This window comes from Erpetoichthys calabaricus, chromosome 17, assembly GCF_900747795.2.
Source record: "Erpetoichthys calabaricus chromosome 17, fErpCal1.3, whole genome shotgun sequence".
Taxonomy (NCBI): Eukaryota; Metazoa; Chordata; class Cladistia; order Polypteriformes; family Polypteridae; genus Erpetoichthys; species Erpetoichthys calabaricus.
Genome location: NC_041410.2, coordinates 63,212,321 through 63,225,115, shown reverse-complemented (window position 1 = coordinate 63,225,115; position 12,795 = coordinate 63,212,321). Strand labels below are relative to the sequence as shown.

General features: G+C 38.7%; 1 protein-coding gene across 1 annotated transcript in view; it reads left to right on the top strand.

Annotated features, from left to right (window-relative positions):
* Window positions 1-1,600: 1,600 nt before the first annotated feature.
* The window catches only part of znf710a (zinc finger protein 710a), a 79,009-nt gene continuing 67,814 nt past the window's right edge, over window positions 1,601-12,795 (top strand). Inside the window, exon 1 of the mRNA XM_028823915.2 lies at window positions 1,601-1,870. The gene's annotated coding sequence lies outside the window, so the exon portion shown is untranslated. The remainder of the gene's footprint in view (window positions 1,871-12,795) is intronic.

The window sequence follows — 12,795 nt, the reverse complement described above, 5'->3', positions numbered from 1 at the left end:
GAAACAGCAAATTAGAGAGTACACATACAGTAATCTGGGACTTTGTGAGGAAGTATAGCATTGCCTGATAGCAGTGGACTGAAAAGATTCCCTAGGTGCTTCTTAGCACACTGAGGAGGATTGAGTCTGTGACTAAAAGTACTCCAAGACAACACCTCCTGGAGATGATGGAGGGAATTTTTCATGATGGCATCCAATTTCGCCACTATTCTCTTTTCCACAACTGCTTCAAGTGTGTCCAGGGTTAACCCTGTGATGGAGCTGGCTTACTTGACAAATTTGTTTGGGCATTTTGCATTATTTGGCCTCAAGTTGCTTCCCCAGGAGACTAAAACATAAAACAATACACTGGCAACTACAGACTGGTTGGTAAAACATTTCCAGCAGCTTGCTGTACCCAGCAAAAGGCCAGAGTCTCCTCATGAAGTACAGTCTGCTCTGGCCTTTCTTGTACAGCACCAGTGTGTTGTCAGAATAGTCCAGTTTCTTGTTCATGTGAACCCCCAGTTACTTGAAGCTCGGAACCACTTCCAAGACCTCCAACAGGATGGTGACTGGTCTCAAAGATTCTTTTGCAGGCCTGAAAGTCCACCACCAACTCTTTTGTCTTGCTGAAGCTGAGTTGCAGATGGTTCTCTTTGAAACACAAGATGAAATCCTCCACAAGCCTCCTGTACTCAGACTCATCTCCATTATTATTACAGCCTATGACGGCTGGGTTGTCAGACCAGTCTAGTTTGTTGTTTATGTGAACTCCCAGTTGCTTGTAGCTTTACTCAGCTTCCATGTCCTTCCCCTGAATAATGACTGCCCTTAGAGGGTCTTTGGCATGCCAAAGATCCACCACCAACTCTTTTGCCTGGCTGATGTTTGGCTGCAGATGGTTCTCCCTGCACAAAACAAAGTCATCCACAAGCTTCCGACTCATCTACATTATGAATACAACCCAAGAGGGAGGAGTCATCCGAGAATTCCTGTACTGTGCTGTGTGGAGGGTGAATCTGAAGGGAGATAGGACTGTTCTTTGAGGTGCCCCAGACATCAACATCGCCATTTCTGACACACAGTCTATGAGCCTCACACACTGGTGTTTGTTGGTCGGGTAGATCATGATCGAGATTGTGAGGGGAATCAAGATGAATATCCTTAAGCTTTTTTCCCTACTCGGTGAAGCTTTAAATTACCTTATGTCACACTTGTCATTTATTATGCGGCTGGAGTTTGCACCTGTGGCTCAAGTCACGTTTCCGTTATGAAAGAGAATTATTTCTTTAAAATCAAAACTATTTTATGTAGTATATTATTGCACATGTTAAAGATGGCACGAACATGAGTTTCGGTCCGCGGCGACAGGTGACAAATCTCATTTGCTGGAGCCCGAATGATCAGCAAGTGTCTTTCTTCATCGAATGTGCTGTGTGTTCCTTTTTTGTTTTACTGTCGAGAAGTATGAATTCGAAAGCGCAAGAACGACCACATTCGAATGTCCCTGGGTCAGCGTTCTTTCCCTTTTGAAGGGCTAAAAGTTTGAGGGGCCACCTGAATAGAAAGAGCAAGCAAGGAAAACGAAGGTAAGAGAGCGGACTGTGTTTGGAAAGCAGATGCCGTGCACCCCCTTCCTTTCTCCTTCTCTCTCCCCCCTCTTCTTTTCTCTAGTGGCGAGGAGGAGCTGTTTATTCATTCACGTCACCTCTATCTCATTCCCTTCTTCCTGCAAAAAGGGAGCGCGCGCGAGAGAGAGAAAGAAAGAGAGGGAGGGGGGCAGTCCGTCAGCCGGGAGGAGCCGGGCCGAGTGAGGCGGAGACCGGGGACTACGCTCACTGAGAGCCGGGGGTGCCGCGGCCGAGCCACCAGCATCACAGCCACCTCGGTGAGTGTCTCAACGGGTGGGTTTAAAGCAATTAAAAAGACGAGATGGCGTGAGTTGTAAAGGGGGAGTTGAGTACTAGGCCAGAAGTCTAAACGGCGTAACCGATGCAGGCACAGTGCCGCACGAACACTTGCCGCGGGACGCCGGAGGCCTCGGGGCTTCTCCCAGATCCGCTTTCTCGAGTTGCCTTGGTCAGTTTGTGTTGTAAAGCGAGTCGCGAGCGAGCGGTCTGTCGCCAGCCTGAGCCAATATGTCGTCTTTTCCTTCCCTTCTACGTTCCCTTTTGCTACAAACAGATGGCGTCTCGGGGATGAAAAGAAAAGGGGGAAATGGAGAGGATGAACGAGAAACTAAAGAAAGAAAAAAGGAAAAGCGGCTAACTGGCTGGCTAGCAGGTCGCCCATAACGGGCACTCGCCATGGGCACCTCCCGAGTTCCTCGGTGACACCCTGTTGTTGCGCTCTCTGCAAAGCGAAAAACTTTTTTGTGTTGAAAGTTGGAGAGGAAAACAATACGAGTGGCGCTCGGACAACAGCGGAGGGGGCTCACGGTGTCGCCCGCTAAGCACTGGGCACTGCGTTAGATTTGTAACTGCTTCGAATTATATCCGGTTATTCGCTTCCGTGTCTGCAGACAGTGAGAATATATTAATTGCATTTTTATTACAATCTCCGGAATATATTTACCGACTTGGCTAGATGGGATTTAATATCTTGGAAGTTTGTTGTCTTTCCTTTTTGCCATCATGGTGGACCATTCCATTGCCCACAGTGGGACGATCGTGATGCCACTTTTGCACCATCCATTGTGTACCTTGGTAGTAAAATCAGATGGGTATTTTAATCATATGAATCAGTAGTTCCGTGATTGTGTTAGAAAAATTATAGTGTTAATTGAATTAACTGCATGCTGGAAATTGAAAAAGTTAAAAATAAAAACAAAGGAAACATCAGAGTCACTTTATTGCTAGCATGTGAAAAATACCAGAATTTACTTTGGTTAGGTGCAAAACGTGGAATACACGACAGTACCAACTCAAGACAACACAACTTAAACCCATCATTTACCAGACAAAATACAAAACAATATAGCTATCAAACAGTATGAGTTGAGCAAGTAAGAAGTATTTATGAATAGACAAAACATGTTAAAAACTTTGTTTTTCTTAAGTCAATTTTTTACTTTATCATATACTAAGTATAGAGAAAGTATTGTAATCATCCAAAAATTCAACCTCGAGATTTTGGTGAATCTTGACGTTTTAGACCTCCCTGAGTCTGAAAATACAATTTTTGGAATTATGTCTGTGTGTATGTAAACATGATAACTTGAGTACGCTTTCACTTTGGTCAATCAAAATTTGCATACAAGTACAGTATTAGGTACAAAACGTAGATTTCTATCAACTTTTCAGCTATTTCCACTAACCAGAAGTGGTACTTTTTTCATCCAGCTTTACATTTATAGTAATTGTTCAGTATATTATTAATTTGATTTGTTGTTGATGGTTCTTTAATGTACATAATATAAAAATATTATTTTCTTGCGGTTTACTCTTCAAATATCTATCCAAATATCTGAGTATACAAGAAAGTCTAGGGGAGACCACTCCCGATTTTGGTTGTGCATATGCACTGTAATTCAAACTTTTTTCCTCCCAAGGGTTGTTGTATCATCTCTTATTTTGAAGTTAATAACAATTGTCAGGATTGGTGTTGTTTTTGTAGTACTGTTAATGTTTTTATTTACTGGGATTACTTTTGTTCTCTAACTCTGAAACGGACTACAGTGAGTATGATGACACATAACATGGGATCTCTCCACTGGCTTCCTATTCCTTTTAGAACTGATTTTAAAAGTTTACCATGTACTTTTAAAACAATCCTGGTTTGGTACTGGAGTTGTCAGTATCCCACTGCATTGGGTAATGTCTTAGGTTCTCCTGGCACTGTACCTTTAACATACTAAAGATGAGACCAGACATTGTAGGCGAGAGCCCTTTCTCTAGAGTTTATGTGCTCTGGAATCTTAGGATGCACGTAGATTAAGTTGTGCTGAATGTGTTTCTTGTTATTGGGATAGGCTTTTAGTCAGTCTCAAATCATTTTTGTCATACTTTACTGTGGTATTTAATTTTTAATATATTGTTGTTGGTTTTTTTTTTTTTTTACCTTTGTTTACATTTTGATTATTTGTTTTAGCTAAATTTGAACACTATGGCTGATAAGTGTCTTAAAAATATATTGTGATTGCAATAAGTATACAGAAGAATTTCAGAAATGTGTCCACTTGCTTCTTAAGTAAATTAATTGAGGTCATGTGCTAAGCAGTTGTCCGGACTGAACAGACAGCCTCATGGACTGCATACTATCCATGAGATTAGCCTGTGTTATGCTATTAATAGCACTATAACAATCAAAGTGTAGTTTTCTAGTTAGATTACTTTTGTTATACATGTTAATACTGTTGGGTGGCACAGTGGTTAGTTTGCTGTCTCACACCTCCAGTAGACTGGATTTGAATCCTGACCTAATTTTCCTTCCATATTCCAGAGATGCATATTTTAGGTTCATTGGCATTAAATGAGTGTGACCATACACTGCAAGGGTCTTAGACCAATTTGTACTTTAAGACAAGTGTTTCGGGATATGCTTCAGGCCCCCATCACCCTAAACTTATGGAGATGTGTTATTATTTTCTGTGCCTCACATTGATTTTGTCCACAGCAGCACAATGTCATATTTATATAATAACACCAACAACAACTGTTATTATGCTAAGAAATATATTTCTTTTTTCAATAGTGTTAGCTATTCATGCATGCAGATGTCCCATTTCTTTCCTAGTATCCAGTGTATTTTTATTTTACTTCCTCTAAATTTTGTCATTTTATTAGAATAAATACCACACATTTTTGTTTTATTGCATGATTTTATGTAGGGTGCCTTACCAAAGTATTAATGCCCAGTTAATGGCAGCTTACTCATATGTTAAAGGAAAAAAAAAGAAATGGTGAAGTGATTATACATGGGTCAGCCACAACATTAAAACCACCTGCCTAATATTGTGTAGGTCCCTTCTTGCTGCCAGAACAGCTCTGACCCTCGAGACTCCACAAGACCTCAGAAGGTGAACTTTGGTATTTGGAATCAACAATTTCAGTAACCGATATTTTAAGTCCTGTAATTTGCAAGGGTTGGCCTCCATAGATCAGACTTGTTTTTACAGCACATCCCACAGATGCTTGATCAGGTTGAGATCTGGGGAATTTGGAAGCCAAGTCAATACCTTGAACTCTTTGTCATGTTACTCAAATCATTCCTGAACAATTTTTACTAAGTGACAGGACACATTATCCTGCTGAATGAGGCCACTGCCCTAATGGAATACAATTGCCAAAGGGGTGCATGTGGTCTGCAACAATCTTTAGGTAGATGTTACATGTCAACATTAATGCCAGTACTCCTAAAATTGCCTTCTTTCCATAGTGCACCCTGCTGCTATCTGTTCCTCAGTTAAGCAATGCAACACACCTGGCCATCAACATGATCTAAAAGACCATACGAGTCATCAGACCAGGCCACCTTCTTTCTTTGCTACATGGTCCAGTTCTGATGCTCGCATGCCCATTGTAGTCACTTTTGGTGGTGGACAGGGGTGATCATGGGCACTCTGACCGGTCTGCAGCTACGCAGCCACATACTTAGCAAGCTGCAATGCACTGTGTATTCTGACATCTTTCTGTTTTGGACAGCATTAAGTTTTTCAGAAATTTCAAATACAGTAGCATTTTTTTGTGGAATCAGACCAGACAGTCCAGCCTTCACTTACCATATGAATCCCCTGCTGGTATAGTCGAAACTAGGCACAGTTCTTGACTTTAACGTGGCCACTCTGAATCATTCAGTTTTGTACTTGTGAAGCACTCCAGTGTTGGATTGGTCTTGTATTTAATAGTGGATAAAGTAAACTCACTTACAGTTCTGGTATCATGTGCTGCCCTTTTTTCCTTCACCTCCAGTTAATTTTCCCTTTTCCTTTCAATGAGATCAATATCTACTGCTACTGCATGGTACTGCTGCTGTACTTCCTTTTAGATGTAGTGTTTCTTGGAGCTTTGGCAACAGTGTGGTTTTTTGCCCAATGTAGATCTTTGCATTCTGGCTATGAAGCGCAATCAGAACTTGCTTTCAGAACTTATCAGGTTTACTCTTAGTCTTTATGAGTCTTTATGATAAACGTCAGGTGATTCTTTTTGAGTTTTGGTTTCTTGCATGCCACTGTCACTAAATATTTGTGTTAGATTGTGTTCTTGATACAGGTTGCTGATGGTCCTGTACTACACATTGACCCACCAAACTCTGCAAGTCTTTCAAAGTTATTATTAACTTGATGGCTGCCCCACTAAAGTTTCAATTTGCTGAGATAGTGAATTATTAAGGAATCATTTTCTTAACACTGTCAGGTTGATGTCATGCAAATTCTATTTATTGATTAGTGAACAACAGTGCTCAGGGAGAAATTCAAATACTCGTTCCTTTTCATAATTTATACATTTTTATCACTTCATCTCTTACATTGTTCTTGAACCTTCATTTTTTAAACCTTTCCTTCAGATTCTCTATCACCAACTTAGATAGATAGATAGATAGATACTTTATTAATCCCAATGGGAAATTCACAAAAAACTTACACAGTTCCTTTTATCTGAGAAATACACCATTGCATTCAGTGATATGCAGTTATTATATCCTTATTAGGCCAGTTTATTTTACATGAAAAAATTAGCACGCCTAGTCCCAAGTACTTAAACTGAAATATGCTGCTTGCTTTTGACTACAGTTGTCTACTGCCATATCTAACGTTATCTTGTTTTGTAGTAAAAATACAGATTGTAACAAAAGGTGTACCTGTTATTTCTAAACCAGTTACATTAAATGTTTTTAACAGGGACTGACTGCATTTCAAGATTCTGCAAACCTTTGTTTTCATAGTCTAATGACTTTCTGTCCAGCCAATTAACCTTTAAAAGTGGTTTGGTTGCTTTTGGAACATCCCCAGTGATAAATGGACTATAGCCTGAATGCAATAACAGAAAGAGAGTGTAGGAAATGTATAGCTAGTCTGTGTTTGTTGTTATAACATTGATCCTTATAGCGATATTAAAAAGTGCATATAATTGCCACTATGCCAGCTGTTTTTACATACTGTTGTAGGAGCATCTTGGCAAAGATTTAGTAGTCCTAAATTGTATGTTACCAGTGAAAAGTGATTATCCTTGCTAAGTGGAATCAAACATTCCAGCAATTTGTTCTGTAAATGAAGCCCTTCAGAGTCATTTTCTTTAAAGTAATTTGTATTCTAATTTTAATTGAATGGGAATTTCTCTGTTGTATTTGATACTTGCCATAAAATTGAATTTTTAAAAGAGAGTTCTGTAGTATCAAGAGCACAGCTTTGTGTTTAGATTTGTTCACATGCCTCACTGGGGTTTGAACCATTAAGTGCTTGTACAAGTTTAAGAGGTTGGTAAGGACTGTCTAGAAAAGTGCTAAAAAGTGTCCAGCCATCTTCTGTAAGTACTGCACAATCAACATATCCAGTGGACACACTTTTTTTCTTTTCATTTGTGTTTTATTCCTGAGGTTATTTAAGCAGAAATGACTTTATAATGAAACATGATTTAATTTATTTTTCCCTTAGATGGGCAGGCTGAAGTGGAGTGTTCCATAAATGCTGTAGTTTGTTAGATTCAAAGACAGGAAAATAAGTGGTAAAGCAGGTAACAGCATTTAAAAACACAGGGTCTCCAGTTATGAACATATTTCTGAATCATGGCCAGTCATATTTCAGAATTTTTGCTGTTACACATTAGTTCCTTTATCCAGCACTCTTGCTTTTTTCTCTTTTAAATCCACTTCAATATTTTAAATCATTTTAATTGAAAATACCCATGGTGTTTAAACTTACTTAAGGAATTTAAATGATCTGTTCTCTAACCTCAAATCCTAGTTACTGTATTCAGTTTCTCTAATTTTAATTATTAGCTCAATTTTAATATGGATTGTGGTGGAGCAATCAAAGGCTCTATTATCGGCCTGGTGCTGGCTGTGTGGAGTTTGCACATTTTTCCTGTGTTCCTGCAGATTTTCTCCGTGTGACTTGGTTTCCTTAACCATCCCAAGGATATGCTTATTAGGGTGATGTGGAACTTTTTATTGATCCGGTATGTGTGTGTGTGCCCTTTGACTATCTGGCATTCCATCCATAGTTTATTCATGCTATGCACTCAGCATTTCTGAGATAGGTTGCAGCCACCAGTGACTCTGTAAGAGAAAAGTCGATTCAGAAAATAGGTGTCTAAAATTAATACAAAGATATAGTTAGAAAAAACATTATGATAATCTCTATCCCAAGACACAGGTTTTTGACACTCCCAGAATGTCTTATTATTTGGTGAACTCCAAGGTGCCAGGTATTTTTCTTTGCCTAGGTTGAATGCTATTTGGTGCATATTGCTGAAATACAAATCATGTCACTTTCCAGATTTTACTGTCAATGAAAACTTTTTCACACCATATCTGTCAGAGGGATGTATATCTGTATGTTTGGGACTGGAGCCACTTCAGGACTGTGATTTAACTTTGGCTATGTGCTGGTCTACACTTGTGTAAAGTGCACCCTCAGGCTTGTGTGATTCTGCACGTGTACGTGGTATTTTATTTTTTCCTAAAAATTATTCTCTTTTGAGCCAAAGTTGACGCCAAGTATACCAGGTGTCCCTCTCTTCTCTTCCAGCTGTAGGCACGAAAAGAGATGCTGAAAAAGCAAGTTTGTAAAATAAGGATGTGCAAATTAGGCTTTGTTAATTTGTTGTGCAATTGAAGTCAGACTTGATTCGCCCAGAATGAATCATTTGAGTTTTCAATTAAAATGTTAAATCTTAGTAGAAATCTATTTTTTTTTCCTTCTTCACATCATACCTTTCCTGTTTGATTATTAAGATGACCCAGCCATACTACTTCTAAATATCACCTTTTTCTTTAAACCAAAAGGTTTGTTCTAACTTAGTTTTTTTTTTTTTTTTTGCAGCAATTCAGTACAAGGCCCTTTCTTTCCTAAGCCATGCATTCAGTTCTTTTCAGTTCTTTTGCTGTTCAAAGCTCCCGTCTCCTGTATTTCTTTCTTTTTCCATTCATTCTTTCTTTCTGCCTGCCTTTCACTGCTGCTTTCTTTTCATTGTTTTTCTTTAGGCTTCCATTTTCTTCTCCTCCTCCATTCAGTCTCTCTCCTGTTTGTGAATAGTTCAGCTTCTTTATAAGGGGGGGAGGGGTTTGCTTTTCTCCCAGCTGCAGTAGAGAAATGCTACCCCCCTCCTGATCTGTTAAATTCATTTCATTTCTCAATTTCTGCTTTGCTTTTGGTGGGAAGAGGAGGGGTGAAAGTATGAGGGGTTGTTCGTATGGGGAAGTGAAAAAGATGCTGCAGCCTTTCTCATACTGGTATTTCACTTTAGCAGTGCCTGTGCCTGTTTTTTGTTTTTATTACTACAGTTGTAAGTAGATGATTATACCATTAATGATTATCAATTCCAACACTAGTTGGTTTCATGAGTTTCAAAAATCGTGTTTTTTAAAGATTTGTTGGGAAGGCCAGGCTGCATACTGCTACTAATCTCCTAGTTTGAATTGAGATTCCAAATTATTCCCACACTCTTGCACATTTTGTTGTGGTGGTCTTAAAAACTTTAAGGAAGTAGCTAAACAGATGTGTATGCCCTGCTCAATTAATCAGACAATTAAGCCTTTGAGTGCTCTGTGAGGAAAGAACAGACACATTGGCCCTCAAGGACCCTTGTGCTAATCTGCTAGTGGTGAAGCACAAATAAACAAAAATAATGTTACCCAAGAGGCATTTAATTTGGATCTTTCTGTGCTTGTACTGCTGGCCGAATATAGCCCATGCCATCTCTGACCAGTTCTTGCCACTGTCTAAGAAGATGTTAAACCACTCCAAGTCAGGAAAATATATACTTGAGCAGCTCTGAGGGATAGGTGGGGGTTTGGGTGAGGACTCAAAAGTTAGATGGCTGAGTGTTTCCTCTCTCTGATATTTCCTGCACTTTATTTTTCGTGTTTCCAAATGTAATTACACAGATATCTTGTCTTAATTGGCTTACTAACTGGGATTCTTACAAAGTTTAATTTGATGGAATGCAGCAGCAGAGGAATCTGGTAGTGGAGTGAGGTTTTAGATATATGAATAAAAATTTGTTTCTAACCTTCTGTGTCTGTGCAGAGTAGGAAATGGTGGGTGACCAAATGCTATGAACATTGTTTAAGTTATTGTCTTGCGCTTAATGTAATGAGTTTTTATTAAGGGTGAATGAATCGCTGCCTTGTGTCTTAATAATCTGTGAAGCAATTAGCTAGCAGTCATTTCTAACTAAATACTAATCACTTATTAATTATTTTATTTTTTCCTGATTGTACATTCCAGTCCATAAAGGATGCAGAATTTCAGATGTCTGCTCAATTTAAACCTGCAGATTTTGGGTCACCCACTGGCACTATGCTGTGACTTTAGAACAATTTCCTGGGATATTAAATAGATGAACACTGGTTAAAGTTTATTTCATCTTGAGTCTGAAGTTTTATTACTGATTGCTGAGTATAATTTTGCTTGATGTGAGTAGGTATGTGTTTGTGCTTGAGGTTGGTGTGTGATTAATTGGTGTTCATTTCAGTGTTGTTTCCTACTACTTTGTAAAGTTGCTGGAACTGACTGGTGTCTTGGGCCTCTGTACTGGAATATGTGCATTAAGTAAAGAAATTGATGGGTGGTTGTAATAATTTGTAGGTCTTAATGAAAGTAATTTTTTGTTAGCAGTAAGCCTAGTAAAACCATAACAGAACTGATGCTTGTTTAATGTACAAAATGATGTGAAGAAAGATGTTTTTGTTTCCTTTGTGTTTATAAGTGCAGTGGAAATATTTAGCTATCTTTAGCTGTTCAAATGACTTCTTTTCAAAAACATTGTATTATTTCCCCTACCATACAAATAAATAAATAAACATAAACAAAATGGCAATAAAAACTTAAGCTGTTTTAAGCCTACCTTATATTCAGATTACTGACTTTCTATTGCTCTGGATAACAACAACAACAACATTTATTTGTATAGCACATTTTCATACAAAAAGTAGCTCAAAGTGCTTTACATAATGAAGAGAAGAAAAATAAAAGACAAAATAAGAAATTAAAATAAGACAACATTAGTTAACATAGAAAGGAGTAAGGTCCGATGGCCAGGGTGGACAGAAAAAACAAAAAAAAACTCCAGAAGGCTGGAGAAAAAAATAAAATCTGTAGGGGTTCCAGGCCACGAGACCGCCCAGTCCCCTCTGGGCATTCTACCTAACATAAATGAAAAAGTCCTCTTTGTAGTTCGGGTTTTTCACGGAGTCACTTGATGCTGATGGTCATACAGACTTCTGGCTTTTAATCCATCCATCATTGTTGGAACATCATGGTGCTTTGGGTAGATGGTGGTGGCGCACGCCACCACCAACAGGACACCGGAAAAGGAAACAGAAGGGAGAGTAGGGGTTAGTACAGATTTTGAATGAATAGTTATTATAATGAATTGGATATACAGAGTATCAGGATTAAATTACAGTGAAGTTATGAGAAGGCCATGTTAAAATAATGTGTTTTTAGTAGTTTTTTAAAGTGCTCCACTGTATTAGCCTGGCGAATTCCTACTGGCAGGCTATTCCAGATTTTAGGTGCATAACAGCAGAAGGCCGCCTCACCACTTCTTTTAAGTTTTGCTTTTGGAATTCTAAGGAGACACTCAGTTGAGGATCTGAGGTTACGATTTGGAATATAAGGTGTCAGACATTCCGATATATAAGCTGGGGCGAGATTATTTAAAGCTTTATAAACCATAAGCAGAATTTTAAAGTCAATTCTGAATGACACAGGTAACCAGTGTAGTGACATCAAAACTGGAGAAATGTGTTTGGATTTTCTTTTCCTGGTAAGGATTCTAGCAGCTGCATTCTGCACTAATTGCAAACGATTGATGTCTTTTTTGGGTAGTCCTGAGAGGAGTGCGTTACAGTAATCTAGCCGACTGAAAACAAACGCATGAACTAATTTCTCTGCATCTTTCGATGATATAAGAGGTCTAACTTTTGCTATGTTTCTTAGGTGAAAAAATGCTGTCCTAGTGATCTGATTAATATGCGATTTAAAATTCAGATTACAATCAACGGTTACCCCTAAGCTTTTTACCTCCGATTTGACTTTTAATCCTAATGCATCCAGTTTATTTCTAATAGCCTCATTGTATCCATTATTGCCAATCACTAGGATTTCGTTTTTTTCTTTAATTTGAGAAAGTTACTATTCATCCATTCTGAGATACAGGTTAGACATTGTGTTAGCGAATCAAGAGATTTGGGGTCATCAGGTGCTATTGATACATACAGCTGTGTGTCATCAGCATAGCTGTGGTAGCTCACGTTGTGCCCTGAGATAATCTGACCTAATGGAAGCATGTAGATTGAGAAGAGCAGCGGACCCAGGATAGAGCCTTGTGGAACACCATATAGAATATCATGTGTCTTTGAGTTATAATTACCACAACTAACAAAGAATTTTCTCCCTGCCAGGTAGGATTCAAACCAATTTAAGACACTGCCAGAGAGGCCCACCCATTGACTAAGGCGATTCTTAAGAATATTATGATCAATGGTGTGAAATGCGGCACTCAGATCTAAGAGGATGAGAACAGATAAATGGCCTTTGTCTGCATTTACCCGCAAGTCATTTACTACTTTAACAAGTGCAGTTTCTGTGCTGTGATTTGTTCTAAAACCTGACTGAAATTTATCAAGAATAGCATGTTTATTGAGGTG